The sequence below is a fragment of the Gopherus flavomarginatus genome, chromosome 4, assembly GCF_025201925.1.
Source record: "Gopherus flavomarginatus isolate rGopFla2 chromosome 4, rGopFla2.mat.asm, whole genome shotgun sequence".
Taxonomy (NCBI): Eukaryota; Metazoa; Chordata; order Testudines; family Testudinidae; genus Gopherus; species Gopherus flavomarginatus.
In genome coordinates, this window is record NC_066620.1 from 202,497,140 (window position 1) to 202,510,623 (window position 13,484).

Consider the following 13,484-nt stretch of genomic DNA (forward strand, 5'->3'; position numbering starts at 1 on the left):
TGAACTGTGAAAACTGTTGTGTCATGATTTCTTCACAGAGCCGTCCAGAGGATTCAGAGGGCCTGGGACAAAGCAATTTGGGGGCCCCCTTCCATAAAAAAAAAGTTGCAATATTATAGAATACTATATTCTTGTGGGGTCCCCTGCGGGGCCCGGGGCCTGGGGCAAATTGTCCCCCCTGGGCAGCCCTGTTTCTTCATGACACTGTCATGTACTAGCCACCTAAGCTTAGAGTAGGTTTGTTACATTGCCCCAAGGAAGATACATTTATGCAACAGCTGCATTTTAGAAAGGTAAGTTTGTCAAGAAAAATAAAACCCATGTTTAGCAGTCACACAGTCTCTTAAGGACTGACATAAGCTAACAGGTTGTTATTTAAACAACATTATCTACCATCTGTCTGGATAATCCAGCTTTCTTTCCCTAGATGGGGATTCGGAATTCAAAAATGTACAATAAAGTATATTCAAAATCTAGGGGAAATTTCCTTAACCACCTCCCATTCCATTGCTTAAAAGATTTTGCTTTGGGTCAAATTCCGGTAATTCCTGTGCAGCTTCTTTCAGTGTTATTTTACAACTCTTCCTTTTTAAAAGAAGTAATTGTTAATGTCTTCCATTTGTAGGATACTGTCTATAGTACTTTACAAATGAGAGCACTTTATTTTTGTAGTATGATTTTCTCCCTAATACAGTAACTCCTCACTTAAAGTCATCCCGGTTAACATTGTTTCGTTGTTAGTTGCTGATCAATTAGGGAACATGCTCGTTTAAAGTTGTGCAATGCTCCCTTATAATGTTGTTTGGCAGCTGCCTGCTTTGTCCACTGCTTGCAGGAAGAGCAGCCCATTGCAGCTAGCTGGTGGGGACTTGGAACCAGAGTGGACTGGCAGCCGTCTCCCTGCTCCCCTAAGTTCCCTGTGTCGCAGTCACCCAGCAGGCTATCAATTGCCAGGCAGTTCAGCTGTCCCTCCCCCCACCTCACCCCCACTGTCATGTGCTGCTCCTGCCCTCTGCCTTGGAGCTGCTCCCAGGAGTCTTCTGCTTGCTGTTCAGGGTGGTGGTGAAGAGTGGTGCTAATGTCAGGGTGTCCCCCTCCCCCCTGCTTCTGTACCCCCATCTTCTGTACCTTATCTCCACAGGGAGGGGGAACACTACAGGGCTCAGGACTGAGAGTGCTTGCTGGCAGCAGTTGCTGTCTCAACGTGCTAATCTACTTAAAAAAGCAATGCATTTAGAGTAGAGTCAGCCTACTTAAAGGAGCAATGCACATCTCTCTTTCTCACACACAGGGTGTGTGTCTCTGTCTCTGTCTGCCATGCTGTCTCCCCTCCCTCCATGTGTGCTGCTTTGTAGAGTATGAAGCGACATTAACTACATGTTAGCCCTTGAGTGGTAATTCATCATTTAGCAGTAAGACATTCCCTGGGAAATATCCCACCCTCTGACTTCACCACCTCAACCAAGCTTCACACTCATCATTGCTGTGTACAATGTTAAATTGTTTAAAACTTATACTGTGTACATGTGTGTACACACACACACATATATATATATATATATATATATATATACACACACACTATAGTCTTTTCTCTGGCAAAAAAAAATTCCCTGGAACCTAACCCCCCTATTTACATTAATTCTTATGGGGAAATTTGATTCACTTAACATCATTTTGCTTAAAGTAGCATTTTTCAGGAACAAAACTACAACATTAAGCGAGGAGTTACTGTATCTAGTTTATATCTCAAAAGTATAGAAGAACGAGAATGCAGCCTTGCTTTCTGTACACATCTATATCTTGCAATGTTAATTGTTAATAAAATCTGCTTGCATAGAGCTCAAAGGAGACAGACGTGTGTTGTCCTGTAACTTTCAGCATCATAAAATAAAATGTAAACTATTGTCAGGAAAGCATTGGTCTATGTTTGTAACTCAAGGAAAATGCGTGTTATTTAAACATGGCAGCTGTCAGGGCTACTAGGTGAACTGTGCCTTTGAGCCCTTTTAGTTCCTCTTGAGTGTGCCCCATAGATGACAGACGTGGTTCCTTGTATTTCTCTCTGGGTAGAACCACACAGTCCAATCACTCTCAGACTGGATCTCTGGGCTGCAGCCCCTCTGGTTCCCAACCCTGTTAACAAACCAGGCCCAACTCAGTTTTGGCCCCTGTAAGAGTTTCCCTTCAGGAGCCAGTAACAACATCCGTTTGCAGTGACACCGAACCAGCAGCAAAGATTTATTCATTCATTCCTCAAAGGTACAAAGCATTTAGGAAACTCGATCAATACAAGAAAAGGCTTAGACACAGACTTCCTTTCCTCTGCTTAGCCTCTCTCTAGCCACAGCTCAGGGAGGTCCAGTTTATTCCCATCTCTGAGCTGTGAAAGCCAGCCGCTCCTGCTCACAACATGCTCCCCGTGTTCCAAGGGAGGTGTCAGCTTTCATCTACTGATACCTCACCTTCCTCCCCAAGGTCAGATTTTTGTAGATTTAGGATCCTTTGATCCCAGACTCAGCCTTGGACAGCAAGCCTGGATGGAGCCGGATGGGGGCTATTCCCCAATAAACTGCTCTTCCACTGTTTCCTCCTGGACTCCCATCTGTGTTATTGTTTCATTTTTCAGTGGGCTTCTCCTTCAACAGCCTCCTGTGATTTAACTCCTGGCATTCAAGCAGGTGAGTCTCAAACATAACCTGAGGGGCACTGGCTACTTATCAAAAATGCTACATGTAATGCCCTGATTCTCCACAACTGTCTGACGTTATTGGTCCACAACTCTGCAGTGTACAGTTCAGCGGCATTTGGATCCAGGGTTTTGGTTCAGGACCATTTCTAGGGGTTGGATGGAAGCCTTGAGTGAGTCCTATTCCTCATGCTGCATAAATAGGATCCTAGTAGGTAGCAATGGGAAATACACCCAGATCTTTGAATCTCTCTCTCTCTCTCTCTCTAAGATAGGCTATAAATCCTGCTCTGCAGAGCGATGTAAGCTGATGAGATAACTCAGCAGTTTGCAGCAGGGACTACCTTAAGCCAGACAAATATAACCAACAAACCCCTCCCAAGCCTGAGATTCATTCATACCCGGGGGGAACCTGTGTGTGGAGCCCTGCCTCCCGCAGCCATTTCACCTCTCCCCACCACAACAGCCTGATCCTGAGCAAGGGCGGGGCAAGGGGGCGCAGCCAGAATTAACCCTTTATTTACTGGAGACTTTGTGTCACTCCGGTACCCTCTCACAAAGACATATTAGATTGAGACCACATTGGATCCTTTCCAGTCATGGGAGGCAAGTTTGTAGAAATTTTGGTGGTGCCCAGAACCCACCCCCCCAACTCCGCCCCCTCAAACTCCGCCTCCACCTGCCTAAGGCTCTGGGCAGGGTTTCAGGGGGGAGGTCTGGAGTGCAGGTCCTGGGCTGGGGGTTAGGGTGCAGGAGGGGTGCAGGCTTTGGGAAGGAGTTTGGGTGCTGGGTGCAGGCTCCGGGCTGGGGCACGGAGTGGGTGTGCAGGAGGGGGTGAGGGCTGCAGGCTTTGGGATGGAGTTTGGGTGCAGGCTCTGGGCTGGTGGTGGGGGTGTAGGAAGGGGTGAGGGGTGCAGGCTCTGGGAGGGAGTTTGGTGCTGGGTGCAGGGTCTGGGCTAGGGCAGGGGGTGGGTGTGCAGGAGGGGGTGGGGGTGCAGGCTTTGGGATGGAGTTTGGGTGCAGGCTCGGCTGGGGGGGATGTAGGAAGGGGGAGGTGGTGCACGCTGGGGCAGAGGATCAGGCTGCAGGGGAATGAGGGTTGGGGCTGAGGATGAGGGGTTCATGATGCAGGGAGGCTCAGAGCTGGGGCAGAGGCTCAAGGTATGGGGGGATGAGGGCTCTGTCTGGGGATGAGGATTAGGGTGCAGGGGGATGAGGGTTGAGGCTGAGGATGAGGGTTTGGGGCGTTGGAAAGGCTCAGGGCTAGGGCAAAAGAGCAGGGTAAGGGCAGCCTGCCTTGCCATTTGCAGATGGCATGCGCTAGGACCCTGGGGCAGCAGACAGCAGTTCTGCCGGGAGCCGATCTGGGAGCAGGCAGGGACGCGGCGGAGGGGAGACGCAGGAGGAGGGGTGGAAGGCAGAGGCCGGGACCCGCTCCAGGCAGGGATGTGGCAGGGCAGGGCAGTGGGGGGGAGACCTGCGGGGGGTGGGGCCCAATCCGGGCAGGGCCAGGGGAGAGACCCAGCTCCATATTGCTGGAGCAGGGCACCCAACCCTGAATATTCCTGGAGCCTGGGCACCTCGAGCCCATATAACTCACCGCCTATGTTTCCAGTGTGACTGGTTAATGGCTGATGCTAGTGTACATAACGGCAGGTAGAGAGTGTGGATCGTAAGAACCACCCTGCCTCAGAGTTGTTTGGGCTGATACCATAATGCTTGCCTGGCGGATTGGGGAGGGGAAGCAGAGTTTGCTCAGAAAGATTTCCTCTCAATATGGGCTGTAAAGGAAGCTTTCAGCTCTGAAATAGGTTTAAAAAGAGCTGCAGTTCGGATTCAACAGCACGGACATCTCAAAAGATTCTGCCTCCTCCAAAATAAACAGGACAATCGGATCCTTCTGAGTTTTCGATCTGCACTGGACTCAGAACCACAGGAGAAGGAAGGTGCTGGTGCCCCCTCACACTTCTAGGGAGCTTCTGGCACTCATGTGTAAGGCTCCCCAAACGGAAGACTCATACGCCACCTATGCAGACAACCATGAGTGTCTTGGAGAAGCCTGAGACAAAAATGCCTGGATGAACAACAAGAAGCAGGATGAGGAGGGAGAACAGGTGTTGTGCAGCTTTCAAAGGCAAGCCTGGGAACTTAAATTCATAACTCTACTAAACACCAAACCCATAGACTACACAGAGACATTGGTTTTCAGGCTTATTACAACAATTTAACACATCACACTGCCTACTACCCATATTTACCCATTTCGAACCCTTTATGCATAACAATCTACCCCCCAGTTGCCCGCTTTGTTTCAGTTGACCACCTCCAACATGTAATACCCTTTCTGCTTAACAATCTGTCTCTACTTCTATTTAGAAGAGACACTTTGCTTCCTTCCCCAGACCTGTGTAGATGCAAAGCTTGTACCTTCCACCAGCAGATGTTGGCCCAGTAAAAGATATTACCTCAGCTACCTTGTCACTTTCACGGAAAAATAGCCCTTTCTGTTAATATACTCCGTGATAAGGTGGGTTGCGTGCCAGCTGTCACCACAATGCTGTATGAGAATGCCATTGCTGCAAATCCATCCATTATTTCTTGCCCATTGCCAAGAGTCACAGTTTTGCATAGCAGAAGACAATTAGTGGCCCCACATTTGCATGACAACAGCCCTCAGTGTGCCTCTTCCTTCCAACTCCAAAGTGATTTCCCACTATCCAGAAGCAATCCGGCACTGTAAGCTTCTAGAGTGCAGTCCCCACTCACTTCTCCCATCAACGCAGCTCTCATTCTGGTGTCCCTGTGCTGGAGTAAGCTCAACACACAGGTCCTGGAATGGGGCCTTTCGCATCTGAAACGTCTTCAGCCACTGCTTGTCATCTCAATCTTACATTGCGATGAAAGCCTACCAGTCCGTGTTCATTTCTCAGGCCCAGAAGTAGCGCTCGACCAGCTGCAACTGTTCCGTGAACACCAACACTACCAACAACCTTGAGTTGTTTTTCCACTATGCCCCTCAGCAAACTGTCCTCAAAGATATCCTCATGGCCCTAGTTGTAATGGTTCTTCTTGCAATATTCATGAGAACGGTGCATACCTCTGCAGATTCCTTGTTCTGTCAGAGATGACAGAGACTGAAAAGTGCCATGCGGATTTATGGGTATTTAAAAAAAAAAAGGATATGGATGGTATTATGGGATGGAGAAAGTTGACCTCCTAGCTTCCAGAGATCCCAGGGCAAGTCATTACTATCCCATAAAACGTTATGAAAGTGCCCCAAAAAGTATTACACCAGATGCTGGTGCATGGCCCACTGAGATACCTGTGTGCAGTGCACGATGCTTTACATTGACACCTGCTGAGTATGTGGTTCCAACACAAGCAACCAAGTATGCATGTGCCCAAGTGGTAGCTATATTCTCATATAACTTGTGTCAGCCTTGATTTGTAGTGCAGGTATGACCTAAGACCAAGCAGTTGCTGAATCAGGTTACAGATGGGATCCTATCTCTCTGAGCCATGTGTAATATCCTGCCTGATCAGCAGCTCTATGTGACATATCAGGAAGTTACTGATCACGTAGACTTTGTCCACAGTAGAACTTTATACATAGCTTATCTCCTTCAAGCTGCTTTAAAAGTTATCATAGATCACACCCGCTTTATTAAGTCTGATAGTGTAACAGCAAGAACTCATTTTCCCCATCACCATTTCAATTAAACAAGATTTTTATCAACATTACTAAAGAGTGTCTTCCCACAACTCAGTGAACTATTGGTCTGGAGCAGTAGCTTTCTGTCTCACTTCTGTGTGCGTTAATTTTTGCCTTAGCCTTCCTAAACTTCAGGGGCTCAGATCCTTGTTAGGGAGTGTTAGGGGCTTGCCCTTCACCCCTCCCCTGGTTCTTGTCAAACAGACAGAGTTCAGAAGACCAGAAGTGTGAAGTTCAGGCAATTAGATGTTTACTGGGATTAGTTTCAAGCAAGCATATCCATAGCTCTGACGCTGCAGAGCCTTTACCAGTGTCCCCGTTCCTACCTCCTCTTTCTTAACAGGCATAATTATACCTGTAGTACACACTGTTGGTCCCACTCCTTACAATTTATGATCATGTTCCATTTTGGAGGATCATGACTCTGGGGCTTTGGTACCACCTCTTTTGTATCCCTTGGGAAGGGTAAGGAGTGAGGTTGTGCTTCGGTCAAGGACAGGCATTTCTTTGGCTTTTGGTGTTTCTTATACCTCCCCTCCCATCCTCCTCGCCCCTCCAGACTGGTTGCTTGATCTTATCATGGGAGAGGAGTTGAGGCAGGATTGTTCTTCAAGCATACGTTCATATATTAAACTCCCACTCTACCCAGTAACACTTAAGCTCTACTATTCCTTCACTTTTCTGATTATAATTGTAATCCTTCTGCCCCTCTGAATTGGCAGCAACAAGGGCCAGGTTCAGTATCCAGGGGTTCCGTTTCAGTAACACAATGCATAACCGGCTCAAGCCTCCACCCAGTGACCTGGGACAATTACATACCACACCCCCCTGGGCACCTCTAGGAGGCAATACTTCCCCTCTCTCAAGCACGGAGTCTGAGTGTAGCAAAATCTTTTTAATAAAGGAAGGAAACAATGGGGCATCCCACTGGAGAAACACCACAAACAGGATTAAAACACAAACCATAAACAAACAAAAAAACCCCCACCCCCAGGTATGTTTGGCAATGTCCTTTTCCCCTTAGGGTCTTAAGTCCAATCACCCCAAAGTCCAACAACCCAAAAGTCTCTGGTCAGTGCCACCCCAGAATTCGAGAGTTTATCTGCAGAGTTTTACCCCCCCCAGCCTGAGTGGAAAGGGGGGGAAGTCCACACAGGGTGTTAAGGGGTACCTTACATGGGCCAGGGCCAACTGCTCCACCTCTCCATGGAGTTCTGTTGCAGCCTTCACCACGACCAGCTCCACCACACCAGCTGTGCCGCTCCTCCAGCTGTCCCTGCAAACCGCTTCACTCCACCCACTGTTCCATGGGCTGCTCCAACACACAGCAAACTGCTCTGCTCTGCCAGCTGCTTAACAATAGGTCTTCAGGCTCCCCCACTAGTTAATACAGCACTCCATGATCTCAATTCAGCTCTCTCAGTGATTTCAGCTCTTAGTAGGGGAGCCCTGGTGCTAGTGCACCATTGGCCCAACATGAATTCAGCTCAGCAGTCTCTAGATGGACTCCTAACAGAATCAAAAATTAGCTCTACTCTTTAACATTGGAGAGAGGAGACTGTGCAACTGGTGTTCCAGGCCCTCAAAAGGCACCCATACCACCAGGTGTACACACACCAGTCCCCCACCACTCTCAATTCATGGTGTTTTGGAACTCATGTCCCATGTTTAGCAAGTACCACCCAACTGAGGTTGAGTCATTTCTGTCACAAAGCAGTCCCCCAGTTCCCCATTCACACAATCAGGGTGACAAACTTTTTTTTTCCTGCCCCACTAACAAAGAAATTGGGGATCCCAGAGCTGTTAAAATCACTATCCCAAGCTGCTGTGGGGTTATGCTAAGTGGTGGGGGGTGGATGCCAATGCAAATTCTTGACGTTCTTTCCACACTCTACAATTCACCACCAGATGTCAGGGTAGCGCTCATCCTGACTCTCCTTACATAATAACAAACCCATCTGCTTGGGCAGAAGCAACATACGGTGTCTTTGTTCTTTGCTCACACTTATTAGTAAGGATAAAAGAATATGAAAAAAAGAAAGTCAAACCCGGTCAGGCTAACAAGCAGGTCTGTATACTAACGGGGGGTCTCTTTATTTGGCTTACGTAGCAAAAATTTCCCATCACAGCTATCACTTCCTTGGTGCTAGCAACAGTGGGAGCACTCATGTAAACAGGTCCCCGGGCAACCATGATAATCGTAAGCCTCAGAGCAGGTCTACTTGACATACTGGTTAAAAAGCTTGCCTATAACAATGCTTACACCACTGCAGCAGAGCCATTGATAGCAATGGGGGAAAACTTTTGACTTCACCGTTACTTTTATCAGTGTGGAAGAAACAGTTAAAAGGAATGAAAACAGAGGCCAAATCACCTTGATTATAGGCTACTTGTTAAGTTTCTAGGCCCTTTCCCAAGGGAGTGTCCATGGATATACTTGTTAACATAAGGGTACCAGAAAAAAGCAGGTTAATGTCATGAAATGCCCTGGCTCTCAGGCCAATGGTTATTAGTTTACGTGCATTGTTCCACACTAAACATTTCACTTTGAGGCTCTGAAAGTTGTCGGTAACAAGTGCCTGCCAGTTCAGCAGCTGAAGCAAAAGGCAGAGTTCACAGCACAGGTCCTGATCCTCAAGCAGGGCTGAGCTGCTCTCGGTGTAGGACCCCGAGACAGGTGGCAAAGGTGGTTGAACACCATTTTTGTCCTCCCCATGAGCTCTTCGGCTATCAAGGGCTAATTTGAGCCTCGGTATGAATTCAAGCACTGTGACAGAATGTACCCCTGGATCCTCACCCTACACACTATTATAATAATCTTTGTACAAAGTATGTTTTGTAAAGTATCATTGGAAAACTCAGAATTTGCTGGTATTGTCCTGGCAAAATATGTGTGGGGCAACATTGTATGTGAAGTTATAACATGCCACTGTCTGGTGTTAGTAACACACGTTCCAATCCCCACAGCCCTATCCAAACAGAGGCCAGCAAACAGGTCTGTCCTAAACAAAGGAATCTGTGTTCTGCAACCTTGGGTGCCTTACAGTGACTTTGTAGTTAATAAACTTATTTTGCTGTTTTATCTAATCCAGTGTCTTTAAATGAAGGGTCTGAATAATTATTTGAGCTAAACTGGCATATTAGTCCCTTTAAAGAATAACAGACTTAAATATTTTGTCCTGTCCAGGAGAGGTCTGGGCAGAGCAGGACATACATTTTGGGGGTGTGGGGGGGGAGTGTTGAGGTCACCCTGCAGTATAACCCAGGCTGGTGACAACCAGAGTATGAGTGATGAGTGGCTGGCAGGCTTAAGCTACAAACAGAACTCAGGATGTGGCTGACATGCGAGAAGGCTGTTTGTGAGCAGCCCAAGTGGGAGCTACTCGAGGAAGTCACTGTCAGGCACTCAAGGTTGCAGGGAAGGGATGACACAGCTGCTTATTAGTCTGGACTGCACCTTGCTATGTCACAAGCACCCTTCGGGCTTGTTATCCACTATCAAATGTCCAGAAGGCTTTATGCTAACCATAAACCAAACTCCCAGTGTGTTTTGCACTCATGTCAGGCTTCCAGTGAACCGTGTACGACCTCTGTTCTTGGTTTCTGTAGGAACAGATACAAATAATTGATGCAGGTGCTAGAAATCACTGGGGAACTAGATAAGAGAAAGGAAAATAAAGGTCTGTAATAAGATAGTGAAATCTGGTATAAACATGAGTCAAAATGAGCTCAGACCCTTGGAACAGTGAAAATGTAAGCTGCAAACCTGTTCCCAGATTGGGTCAAGTATTACCCCTTTCTGTGTAGTGCTGATCTATTTTGGGTTAATGAACCGATTGAGCAGTCATCTGATGGCTCATTGATCAGTAATTTAAATCAAACCCTCCAGAGAATGCTCTAACTTACTCCATCTTGTAATGGTCCTCAAGGAATCACTGGAACACAGTGCATGCTGGCCAAGTTCCCACCCCAACATAACACTCACTTGCTCCCTAGATGAGGTGACTGGAAAAGTGTGGTGCAGTACAGAATAAGTTAGAGTTCTTTTGCATTGCTAGAGTGTTTCCAAAGGGCTGTATTGCAGGCCTGGAACATGACCTGACACCTTACACCTCCCCTCTTATGAAAATGGGACAGAATGCAAAGCATAGAGGAGCCTCAAATTTCCTTCTAAGGTTACCATTTAAATTACACTTTGCCTACCAGAGAAAACAAGCAAGCAAACCTGCTGCCCTGCCTCCTTCCAACTCCAACCAATGTAATGGTCTCTGTCCAGTTCCCAAGTTTCCAAACTGGAAAGCACTGTCATTGGCTGGTCACATATGGAGGACATGATGCTGCTGCTAGCTATGGGTGGGAGCCACAGCCTTACAAAAATTAATCCTTTTAAAGGCTGTCATGTGTACCATAACTTACAAAATTCCCAGTACAATGATGCGACCCAAAGGCCTAGGTACCAATGAAATCACACTCATGGCAGTACTTAAATGGAACATCACTAGTGTTACTTCCTAGGCCTTTATGCTGGCTCTCTGCATGGGGTGAATTTCACCTGAGTGTATTGATCAGGGAGGTAGGAGAAAGTGAGGGAACAAAAAGAGAAAAGAAATCTTTGCAGAGGAAGAGGATCCCTAGAGCAACACCACAAGGGGCCCTCAAATGGATGCAGGCCCTGAATGAAATAGCAGCAACTCCTCACATCATACTTGCAGGCAGTTTTAAAAAGAAACAGCTTCTCATAATTTGCAGGCTAAGGAGAGCTTTTCAGTTCTAAAAGATTTGCTAGAAATGCCATGGTATATAGTTTTATTAGTCTGTGAGGGTTTGCCTTTTATTCAAAGAAATAACGAGTCGTTTCTTAAGTAGCTCTTAATATTTTATCCTAGGTGGACTCAATCATCTAACGTTAGGAGTTGACAAGTGGTAATTGCATGTGTATATTATCATAAGGTATAATCTCAGGCCCAGTTGGATAGCCAATGGTGAAAAGTCTGTTAAAACAATATTTGTTTTGATTTAATTCCAAACCAAGAGAGTAAGATTCATAGATCCATAGATTCTAGGACTGGCAGGGACCTTGAGAGGTCATCTAGTCCAGTCCCCTGCCCTCATGGCAGTGCCAAATACTGTCTAGACCATCTCGGATAGACATTTATCTAACCTACTCTTAAATATCTCCAGAGATGGAGATTCCACAGCCTCCCTAGGCAATTTGTTCCAGTGTTTAACCACCCTGACAGTTAGGAACTTTTTCCTAATGTCCAACCTAAACCTCCCTTGCTGCAGTTTAAGCCCATTGCTTCTTGTTCTATCCTTAGAGGCTAAGGTGAACAAGTTTTCTCCCTCCTCCTGATAACACTCTTTTACATACCTGAAAAAGTTAGATAGCGGGAAAATAAGGAACAATTATATTTTATTACATGATCTGTTTTTCATACCAGGGATTATATTTAATCTCTTAACTTCTACATACGCTCGCAGTCTTCCCCACCAACACTTCTTGATAATGCCCTAATCACATACATGTGGTTCTTTAAGTAGCCAGTCTTCATGTACAGGACCAATTTCTGCTCTCTCTTACACTGCAGTAAACTCCAGGTTGAAAGCAAGTTCAACAGAGTAGAATCTGGTCCACCTCATACAACCCACTGCTCACATAGTAGTTGTGCTTGCTTGTGATGGGAGACATTCACCTCTCATGAGCCACCTGTTGGCTGGGTGTGATGCTGCAATCTTTGTTCTTGTGGAGCCGCCCATAGGTTGTCAACCTCAATAGGCAGGTCTTCAGTGGCTCACCTCCCCAGCTAAGTCACACAGTCAACAATAGATAAACCCCGTCTGAGGTAGTCAAGTCCAAATCAAAACACAAACAAAAGTCTTCCAATCCCTGGCTCAAACTGAACTCAGCCCCTCCTTTCTGAGGGCACCTTCCCTCTTCAGACACTCTTGGGCTCCTCTAAATTCAGCCTTCTGAAGGAAACTTATCCCCTTCTCCAGTCTTAGTAAAGAGTACCCCTGGAACTGTCGGTCTACCCTCACCAGGGCCTTCAGCTCTGTCTCTGGGCCCTTTTAAATCTAGCCCCTTTTCTTGGGCTTTTAAACTAGCCGTGTTCCCTTTCTGGGGCTTAGGCCACTCCAGCACCAGCTGTTGGGAGGACTCAGGTCCCCCAGTCGTTTGGGTCCCAACCCTGGGACCCTATATACATCAGACACATATTGTTTCCTTTACTTACATGCTGCTACATTCCCTGGGCCTCTTCACCTCTGTCCACTACCCTAGGGCTAGAGATCTCAGTCATCTTGCTCCCAGATTTAACAAATACAGCCCATCAAACTCCCTTTGGCCAGAGCAGAGCCACCTTCCTCTCCTACTGGCTCCAGCCAGGAACTGACGTGCTCAGCCCCTGCAGCTCCTTTTATCTGAGCCTGCTGGGCACTGATTGGCTGTTTCTATGTAGCCGCTCTAGGCAGGCCTGGCGGACGCACCTTCACGGCTCCTTACCTGTGGTGGGAAGTGGCAGCCCCCTGAAGCCTCCAGAAGGGGGCCCCGAAGGGTCAGGTACACCCAGTGATGAGCTGCCAAAATATTAACAACTGGTTCCCTCCCGCTTACCCCAGGAGGAGGTCTTGCCCCCCCACCCCTCCAGGACTCCTGCCCCATCCACCCCCCTTCCCTATCCCCTAACTGCCCCCTGCCGCCACATCCAACCCCGCCACTCATTCCTGATGGACCCCCGGAACCCCTGCCCCAGCCAACCACCCCTTCTCTCTGTCCTCTGACTGCCCCTGGAATCCCTACCCCTGACTGCCCCCCACCACCCCATCCAACCCCTGATCCTTCCTGACTGCCCCCCCCGGACCTTTGTCCCCACCTTTGCCCCCACTCTTCCCTGCCCTCTGACCGCCCCGACACTAATCCACCACCCCAACTCCTCTGCCCTCTATCCAACACCCCCTCCCTGCTCCCTGCCCCCTTACTGTGCTGCCTGGAGGTCGGGGCCGGGCCAGAGCCGCTCGGCCGGGGTTGGGACTGGAGCTGCTCAACTGGGGCCAGGCCGGAGCTGGGGCACCAGCCTGGCGAAG